Below are 10465 nucleotides of genomic sequence, written 5' to 3'. Positions count from 1 at the left end.
GGGCCCCACCTGGGCAGCAACAGGAGGAGCTTCCTCAGTTTTACATGTTGCGGGTCTTATGTGCAAGATTTTATTTATAGAAAGAGCTCTACTGTTTTTTGTCTTTTTTTTTTTTTTTTTTACTGCTTGTAAAACCCTTTTTGATATTATCTTCCAGAATACATATAATAAAATAGTCTTTTTCATGTTAGCTGTTTAAGTACTGGGTGTGTTTCCCATTCTCTTCATATGTCTTTTATGGATTCTTCATTCACTTTAAATCCCTTTATCTGGGTTAGTCAGATAAAATTGGGTACCAAAAATACTCAAATTATGCCAAGAGAGGCCTTTAAAAGATATAGTCGCACGTAATGCCTTAAAATCCTAAAGGGGTTATTTAGTTACCATTCATCTTCAAAAATCTCATGTTAATTAGTAATTATGTATCTCATTGTATAATTATAAGATTTTAAAAGTAACTTCGATTTAGAAACTCTGGCCAGGCCATGGATACACCACAGAGGCGCAGCCGGCGGCTGGAAGGCCTAAAGCCTGAGTCCCCCGAGAACCCTACCTCAGTTCTGCGGGCCAAACGGGCCCTTGTGGAGCTCGAGTCGAACCCAGAAGAAAAGAGGGAGCCCGGGTCTCCTCGGAGGGTGCGGCCAGCCGGCCTGGGATCTCCCAGACATCAGCCGGAGACACGCCCGAGATCACCCAGTCTACGGGACGGGGCAGGCTTGGGGTCCCCCAGAAAGCGGCCAGAGCCTGGCCCAGGGTCCCCCCTATGTCAGCGAGACCCAGGCCTGGAGTCGCCCCCAAAGACAGCCGGAATCGAGTCCTGAATCCCTCCGAAGCCAAGTGGGTAGTGGCCGAAGTTTTCCCAGAACCAAGAAGAATCGGACTCGGAGGTGCCCAAGAGTAAGGAGGAGACCCCCGCGGGGTCCCCCCGACATCAGCTACAGCCGGGCCCGGGTCACCAGAGCCCTAACCGGGTCCTGAGCCCGCTCAGCCGCTGCAGGGCTGACACCCCAGAGCCCGGCTCCCCCCGGGATCCCCGTGAGCCGAGCAAGCCACCGCCGGCCGGGCAACCGGAGAGAGACGGCCTCGGGCCAGAGAAGCGAGAAGGGTCTTCAGCCCAGGCCCCAGCGTCCAAGACACCGAAGGAGGAGGACGTCCCTAAAGTCCCGAAGGGGAAGCCCAGGTCCGGGCGGGTGCGGAAGGACCACTCAAAGAAGAGCGTCTCCCAGATGGTCCAGGACAAGCCCCTGCGCACATCCTGGCAGCGGAAGATGCAAGACCGGCAGGAGACAGAGCTGGCCAAGGACTTGGCCCGGCACCTGGGGGAGGAGAACCCGAAACGCCGCCCGGAGAACGAGCGGAAGGCGGAGATCGTCCAAGCGACCCGTTACCCCGCCAGGCGCAGGCGGGCGAAGAAGCAGCAGCTGCGCTCCGCGGAGAAGCGGGACACTGGCCCAGCTGCAGAAGCGCCGAGCTCGGCATGGCTGAGGCCTTCTGTGGCCAACCGCCGTGTCACACACGGCAGCCCTCGGGCCACTGGCCACACGCCTCTGCTGACCCAGGACTCCAACTCCGTGCCTCCCAAACAGGGGCTCCACCGAGACGGGGCTCTGAGCCTTCCAGAGGGCGCACAGAGACCCAGAGGTAGCCTGGGACCTGGCAGAAACTGGAGGGAGGAGGGTCAGCTCGCTCCTCTCCAAGTGCCTTCAAACCACGGAGAGTAATTTCTGGTTCCTCGGGGAGCTGGTGACTGGAGGGTGACTCCCCAACATATGTATGTTCTGTCTCAGAGTCCTGGGTCTAACCCAGGCCAGGAGGCTGGAAGTCAGGAATCCTCCTCTCCACACACACACCTCCCCAAAGGCTGCTTTGGGTCCCTCTGCATCCCACTGACCCTGCCACCCAGCGGACTGAATCCAGCTCCGCCCCACTTTTCAACACTCAAGGTTAAAATGGGGAGGTTGCAGGGGGCAGGGTCTATCTAGCTCCCCCTTTCCTGTACCAGACTCCGCAGAAGTCCCAGGGATCTGATTAACTCATGCCATCCAGACTACAGCAGAAACATTTATTGAACGCCTGCTGTGTACAGGCACAATTCTAGGTACCAGGGAATACAGACAAAAGTCCTTGTCCTCAAGGATCTTTCATTCTGATGGAGAAAACATAATAAACAAATAAAATGTAAAAAAAACCCCAAAAACCTGTTAAACTCCATTTTTATTAAATAAATCAGATGATCAGAAACAAATTTTCTACAAAGAGGAAGTGGAGTATGCAGAATTGGCTTCTAAACCTTCCAGCCAAACTGACCAAGCTCACCCGCTCCCTTCCCCAAACCCATTTGCAAGTTGATCTCTTAGCAAAAGAAAGAAAAAAGGCTTCCCATTTTTGTGACTTATATGGAATAAAGAACACGTCTCTGCCTCTAGACTGCGGCCAACTCTGACTTCCCTGTGATGTGTGCCTCCTCTCTGTGTGGTGAGAGGGTGAACTCACACGGGAAAGCTCTTCGGGATTGCTGGGGACGGACCGCTTCGGAGAGTTTATCTGCCTCCGTTGCTGAGTTGTCTGGTCTCCTTTCTTCCTCTTCTCCTCACAGGCTTTCTTTTTATTTTCATTGATAATTGATCCTATCTGACCTGCCAATCAACTGCAACATTTCATGATGGTTCCAGACACTCCTCCACGGCACCAGGCTGTTTGTTTTGGGGAATTCCCTCAATCTGATGCTGAATCTGATGTGTCCAGGCAAAACCTGTGACAGAAACCCACCCAAACCTAGAAGTGTTGGCAAAGGAATTCCCCAGGGTGTGTTCAGTTGAAGGGCTTCTCTAAACCTCCTCTGTATCCCGCACTGTCTTCCGAAAGGCACCAAGGGAAGCCACATGTGACTGTAATTTACAATGGCTAGTGAACAAGGGCTGGGCTGGGGAAGGCATGCTGAGGGACTCCGAGGGGGACAGCGCTGTGCCCCAATACCGGTGTTTAGACATTCAGCCATTCCTCCCACTAAATGCATTAAGGCCCTCATCAATCCAGGAAGGGATGGGCGCACAAGGCATCGACCAGAAAGTGAATCCAAGGCTGGAGAATTGAGTCTAGAGAGAAATATGGGGAGGACACGAGATGGTGCTCCCATGTATGTCACACCCACAAGCAAGTCCCAGCTAGATTGCACTGATTCCACCCCTTCGCTCTTGCACAAGAAAGTGTAGGAGAATGCAAAGGAGAGTGCTGCTCTTGTAGGCACACATCTGAGTCAGTTCTAACTTACATAAAAGGGTAAATCATTTGCAAATTTTAGTACTTGAATATCGACCTATCACGTTCCTTAGAAATGATCCCAACAACCTATGTGTTTCGGCAACAAGTTCAAGGGTAAAGCAGACGCCAAACATCCCAGCAGGAAAAGATAGCACATTAAATGGGGATAGTTAAGGAAATTTTAATACTGTGATTATTTGCAAAAAATATGGGTAAGCTTAAATCATCATGGAACAGTGGAGCACAATGGGGCCAGATACAGCAAGGAGACTTTATCCCCCTAAGCCTGAAGGGAGAAGGGTAAAAGGCTCACCAGTTTCCTGAGGGAGAAGGAGGGTCACCTGGTGGAAGCTGCAGCCTTCGGGGAAGCCCCTGACATCTGTGGCTCAGCTCCCATCTTCTGAGCTCCTGTTTATAAATGCGGCTGTAAGCAGAGGGCAAGGGATGATGCTGACGCAGCTCATAGATCCCAGCCCCCCTGGGCACAGAGCAATCTGGATAGTAGTTCAGAGGATTAAAGGGAAAACGTCCAGCACAGGAATCAATTCCAAGAGGAATTGGGTGGGTGGGGGGAAATGGGGGTGTTCCTCAAAGGGTACACACTTCCAGTTATGATATGAATAAGTTCTGGGGATGCACTGTCCAACGTGGGGACTCTAGTTAACAATACTGTATACTCGAAAATTGCTAAGAGAGTAAAACGTAAATGTTACCACCACCACCATTAAAAAACGATAATCACGTGAGGTGATGGATATGTTCGCTAACCTTATTGTGGTAATCATTTCATAATATATATATATACACACGTATACCTGTAGGTATCAAATTATCACATTGTACATCTTACACTTACACGATATTATATGTCAATCGTATCTCAACAAAGGTGCGGAAAAAAAGAGTGGTGTGGAGCTAACCTATAGGTCTACTTATCAGGTTTAGAGGCATTTAAGGAAGTTGGGATCGAGAGGCTTATTTGTATAGCCGAAATAGGGGTAATACGGTTGACCCTTGAACGACACGGGTTTGAACTGTGCAGGTCCACTTATAATGGCTTTTTTTCAATAAATGCATACTGCAGTGTTATTTGATTCACAGTTGGCTGAATCTGAGGATGTGGAACCTCAGATATGGAGGGCCAGCTGTAAGGTTATACTTGATTTTCGACTGTGTAGAGGATCGATGCCTCTAACCCCCTCATTGTTCAAGGGCCAACTGTATTCAAGGTCAGAGACTTCATGGGACCCAAAGGTATGTTTAGAAGGCTATGGAACCCAAATGGGTAGGGATCCCACTAGGGCGTGGAGGGTTGACTTATCACAGCCAGTAGGAGTGTGAATAGGTCTCTCTGTAGGCTGAACTATAATCTAAGCATTTTGGCTCAGGGCAAGGTGAAAGTCTGTTGATATAACTCTGACAGCCATGTAGACTATAACAAATGGGGTAGGCCAAGCAACAAAGGCAAGTAATGTTATGCCTGAACTTGAAAAGCATGTTCTGGGTATATAAACATACAAAATACATATGTTTGTAGGCATGGAAAAATTACAATAACTTATCCATTTTTCCTGGGGATTTAGGAAAATGAATTGGGTCATTTTCAGGTCCATTGTTTCTGGTAAAGTAACATATACGCACACAGATAAATATACAAGTATTTGCAACAGTCTGAGGTTTGCCACAGTAACTTAACTCTAAAATTTACAGTGGTTCTGCTTCAAAGGCACCATATTTACCATGGGGTGCTGTCTTTACTGAAATGCATTTGGGTGTGTGTGTATTCTTCACTAGAAGAACCGCCACAAATTCAGCAATGGCTTGGGAGTGTCAGTTCTGCCAGCATCCAAGGACTTGGACCGATGAAGCTCTCTTCCAGGGCAATAAGACCCTTCACACATATGATATTCTTAATAGAATTCTGTGGCTATCATCTTTGGAGATCATGGTTAAGATAGTTATGATTTTTAGCCGTATTTCCTTAAGGAAAAAAGTAAAAGTCATCCATAAAGTTCACCATAGAACACTTCAACCAAAATATTTTTTAGGAAAATGAGAATTGGCTTTAATAATGGAGAAACTAGTAAGCTATAAAATGAATTCATAATATGGATTTCACCAATTCTGAACTCCTTTGTTGGGCTGTTGAAATTGACCATGCTACATAAAATCAACAAGTTGTAATACTATAATGAAGACAACTGAGGCATTCGGGGAAACTATCGACATCTTTTGTGTTTAAATAGAACATCAACAGCCGTGACAGAGTATTATCTTAAGATACAGTGCATTGAATAGTGTTCTCCTGAAAGATATACGGAAGTCCTAACCCCCAGTACCTGTGAATGTGACTTTATCTGGAAAGAGTATCTGCAAATATAATCATGTTAAGATGAGGTCGACGGGCTTCCCTGGTGGCGCAGTGGTTGAGAGTCCGCCTGCCGATCCAGGGGACACGGGTTCGTGCCCCGGTCCGGGAAGATCCCACATGCCGCGGAGCGGCTGGGCCCGTGAGCCATGGCCGCTGAGCCTGCGCGTTCGGAGCCTGTGCTCCGCAACGGGAGAGGCCACAACAGTGAGAGGCCTGCGTACTGCAAAAAAAAAAAAAAAGATGAGGTCGTTGTGGGTTAAGGTAGATCCTAAATGCAATGACTGGTGTCTTAATAAGAAAAGGAGAGAGAGATTTAGATACAGAGAGAACGCACTCAGAAGGAACAAGTCCACGTGAAGACAGAGCAGAGACCGGAGTAAGGCAGCTCCAAGTAACGCCAAGCAGTGCTGGCAACACCAGAGGCAAGAGAGGCAAGGAACTTCCTCCCCTAGAGCCTCTGGAAAGCCTGGCCCTGCTGACACCTTCATTTCAGACTTCTGCTTTCCAGGACTACGAGAGAATAAATTTCTGTTCTTTCAAGCCACCTGGTTTGCGGGAATTGTGTTGAGTCAGCTCTAGGAAACTGATGCAAACGTAAACAAAAGTTTGAACAAACTAACGTTTTCTGTTAGTAACAGGAAGTCACCAGGGCACTTCCCTCTCTGGCACTCCCCATCCCCAGCCCATGACTGAGTCCTTTCAGTTTCCCCCCCTTGGTCTCTTGGCTGGCCCATGTCTCCTTCTTCCCAATCACCCCAGTCTGGACCCAGGCTCTGGCACCAACACTGTAGGGTACTCTCTCCAAACCTCCCTGCTCCCCTGCTTCCCCAGCCTCCAATCCTTTCTCCTGCAACCATTTTGTGCTTTTCGCTTCTCACAGAATAAACCCCCAAACCCTTGCTGTGGCGTCTGGTGCCCTATGTGGTCTCGTCCCTTCTGGCCTCTCCGGTTCCAGCTCATCCCTCTCTTCTCCTTGCTCCCTGCTCTCGGGATGAGATGTTGCAGCCGTGTTTCTGCTCCCAGAATTCTCCGAGCTCCATCCTCTCCCGGGGTCTTTGCTTATGCTGTTCCTTATGCCTGCAGCAGTCACACCTCCCCTGTGGGCTTTACTCCATGTCCTGCCTATGGAGTTGATCAATCTTGCATCCTTTGAGAGTGCTAACAGCTTCCTGAACTCTGTAATGTTCCCCCCTTTTTAACAGGAAAAAAACCCCACAAAAGATGTGCGTTTAAGTAATCTTCATCCTTTGTACCATCCCTTCTTCTCACTCTTGGTCCATCAAACTTGAAAGAGTTTGTATATGATTGACACAAGAAAATGAATTTAGTTATACAATCCCAGGCTTGTGGGATTACTAAGTGATGAGCGCCTTTATCGCGAAAAACATTTTCGCATTAAAAAAGGAAAGAGACCATAAAAAAGCTCATGTCTTGTCTCTAAAGCTCTTTGTAAACACCAAGTGTCAAAGGGGCGGCTCTTTACAGCTGTCTGGCCTGCCTCTACCCCGGGCAGCTTTTCAGCTACTTTCCTGATAAGAAAGTTGGCTCTGATTAAAAGTGAATTCGTGAGACCCAGTCTACAAAAAAAAATTTATAGGAAACTGCTTTAGCTCAGGAACAAGAATCAAGTTTCCGAAAGACACGCTGCTCCCCAGTTAAATAAACCGTCCTCCCTGGGCAGTGCCTGGCCGAGCTCTGTCCTCTCTCTGGTCTGTCTCCAAACCTGGGCCGGTTTTGCCTTCTCCACCCCCAAAACTGCCCTTCTGGGCACCTCCTGGAGAGCAATCCTGTCTAGAAGAGTGGCCCCCAAGACACCCCCTCACCCCCACACTCAGGACAGTTTACAAGTCCTTGCAGGTGACCAAACCCACTTCAAACGTCGTGCCGGTGTGTCGGGTGCTGCCGTCTCTTTGCGGCAGCTGGAGGCGCTCCGCGGACAGCAGTACGGGGGCTCCAGCTCCGGGAGAAGATACGGCTGTGGGGGCCGCCTCCTCCCAGGCCTTACCCAGTTCTCCAGGCCGGCTACTTCTGTCCCCAGATGTGCGCTCAGATGTCTACTTCCGTCTGCGGAGAGGGGGCTTCCTGGGAAGCGGCTTGCTGCGGGGTCTATGGTGGGGGGACAAAGGATGCTAACGATGTCCCCTGGTATGCTACAAAATAGAGTGTCTAGCAACCAACGTGACACGCACAGCTACAAAGCACCCCCTTAACGATCCCAAATGGTATTGCTTCGCTGGCAGGCTGCCAAGAGCAGATTTGTATTTTATTTGTTGGTTTACTTGTATTTTATTGGTTACTTTATATATTACATTTATTTGGCTGGTGCAAATGTATATTCATGTGCTCTTTTTTTTTTTTTTTTTTTTTCCCGGTACGCGGGCCTCTCACTGCTGTGGCCTCTCCCGTTGCGGAGCACAGGCTCCGGACGCGCAGGCTCAGCGGCCATGGCTCACGGGCCCAGCCGCTCCGCAGCATGTGGGATCTTCCCGGACCGGGGCACGAACCCGCGCCCCCTGCATCGGCAGGCGGACTCTCAGTCACTGCGCCACCAGGGATGCCCTATCCACGTGCTCTTTGAGGTTATGTAAAAGATACAGGCCTAAGTGAGGATTTACTGCAAGGACCCTAAGGGGACAAGGCGTCACATGGGACGTGCGAGCTGGGGCGTGAAAGAAGCTTCACAGGACACCAGAATCGCAGTTCAGGACGGTCGAGAACCAGGTCAAGCGTCTTGTGTGTGCACCTGGCCTCGGCGCCACCAAGGAAGATGGTCTGAACGAGCTGTCTGGCCACCACCCAGCTTCCTTCAAGGCCACCTCGTGCCCCTCATTGTCTTTGGCTTGTGACGAGGACCACAAAGAGCAAATGCGCTGCTTGGAGGGCTTTTCCCCGGAAGGGAAGTGTGGCCCGGCAGCCGCAGGCATTCAACGGACGCTTCCATTCTAGTGCTTTGTATTCTTCCAAATACCTTAATTCTCACAGCAAACATAAACACCGAATATTATTATGGCAGTTTTAAATATGAAAGAGCAGCAGCCTGCAGGGTATCAGGTCAGTTGTGGATATCGGGAATTGGAACCAGGTTAGGATTTACCCCAAAGCAGAGCTCCGGGGGGGCGGGGGGCAGCTCCGCAGGCCGCTGGTGGAGCCCTCGTTATTCACACACGAGTAACTCACTCTTTTTTTTTTTTTTTTACATCTTTATTGGAGTATAATCGCTTTACAATGGTGTTAGTTTGTGCTGTGTAACAAAGTGAATCAGCTATGCATATACATATGTCCCCATATCTCCTCCCTCTTCCGTCTCCCTCCCCCCACTCCCTATGCCACCCCTCTAGGTAGTCACAAAGCACCGAGCTGATCTCCCTGTGCTCTGCGGCTGCTTCCCACTAGCTATCTATTTTATATATAAGTCCATGCCTCACTCTTATAAATCCCACAGAATCGACCAATTCATTTTTGTGTAGCAGGAGCTAAGTTTCGCAGTCGCAAACTGGAGTGGGTGAAATTTAATTTAGTTTTTCATAATTAGAATAATTAGATACATTTCTGGCTCTGAGCCCCATTCAGTTAAAAACTAAACGTGACCAGACATGATTTTCTTCTAGGTGTGTCTGGGAAACACCGTCAAATGTAGAGATTTCTTCGCGGTTGTGGGTTTAACGGCTGGTCTTAGCATCAGAGTCCCCTGTCCCTTTCCTTCCTGGGTTACGTGCATGTGAGCCCAGCAGGTGGGGTATGGGGACGTCCCCATCTCAGTCTTCATCTGCTTCTGGCTGCAAGTGCAGGTGACACTTACCCCGTCTGGTCTTTGTCATCAAGATGAGCTACGCCAGGTGTGAGGCCTTCCTGTGCTGACTGGACGACCTGTCAGCATAGATCCTGCAACGGCTCTGAGGGGTCCCTCACGCTCCTGATTTTTATCTCTTTGCTCAGGTCAGTGACCAGCGCGTTTGCTCACTTGTTCTCTCTCTCTCTGAGGGAAGGCAGGGGAAATGATGATGCCAGATGACACCGCCTTTCAAACCCTTTCTGTTTTTTGCCTGGCTTTTGAAGTTAATAGTGAATAATGTTCCATTTTTGTTTTCTGGCCCCAGCACAGTGGGGTATCTTAAACTGAGCTGTGTGCCGGCTGCGGAATGAAGGGGAATGAGGCGGTGTTAGGAAATCCTACGGTGGGGATATGCTATGTTGACGGAGCACAGCCGCCTTCCATACTTTCTTAAGTCTCTGCTTGCATAACCACTAATCAGAGGCTTACCCTGACTACCCCGTTCAAAAAAAAAGTCACTGTCAGCCGTCATTCTTTTCCCCTGAACACTATTTTATTTTCCTTCACGGTAGGTATCACCTGCTGACACGTACATTTGTTTATTTGTTCATTTTCTATCTCCCATTATGCCCTCTCCCACAGACATACTGAAATATAATCTCCTTGAGGGATGGACTTCCTTTTTTTCTTTTTGTTTCTTTCTTTAATATAATATTGTGTTAGTTTCAGGTGTACAGCAAAGCGATTCGGTTATACATATGTATATGTATATATCTACGTTCTTTTTTCTCAGATTCTTTTCCATTACAGTTTATTACAAGATATTGGATATACCTCCCTGTGCGATACAGTAAATCCTTGTTGCTTACCTATTTTACATACGGTAGTGTGTACCTGTTAATCGCATACTCCCAATTGAGGGATGGACTTTCTTATGCTAGCTGCTGGATCTCTAGCACCTAGAATATTACCAAGCATGATAACAGCTCTCATTAAGTATTTATTGAATGAACTAATAATTTGAACTCCATAAACTCTCTCACTTAAATTGGGTTTACAAT

The 10465-nt window shown here is 48.6% G+C and overlaps 1 pseudogene across 1 annotated transcript; it reads left to right on the top strand.

The window, feature by feature from the left end:
• Positions 1 to 485: 485 nt before the first annotated feature.
• On the top strand, positions 486 to 9576 carry LOC309831519 (coiled-coil domain-containing protein 86-like; annotated as a pseudogene). Its single transcript has 2 exons — positions 486 to 1641; positions 9569 to 9576. The product of its transcript is annotated as a coiled-coil domain-containing protein 86-like (transcript).
• Positions 9577 to 10465: the final 889 nt, after the last annotated feature.

Source organism: Grampus griseus (genome assembly GCF_964374135.1).
Source record: "Grampus griseus genome assembly, chromosome: 13".
Taxonomy (NCBI): domain Eukaryota; kingdom Metazoa; phylum Chordata; class Mammalia; order Artiodactyla; family Delphinidae; genus Grampus; species Grampus griseus.
The sequence above is the reverse complement of the archived record's forward strand: the minus strand, read 5'-3'. Positions and strand labels throughout refer to the sequence as shown.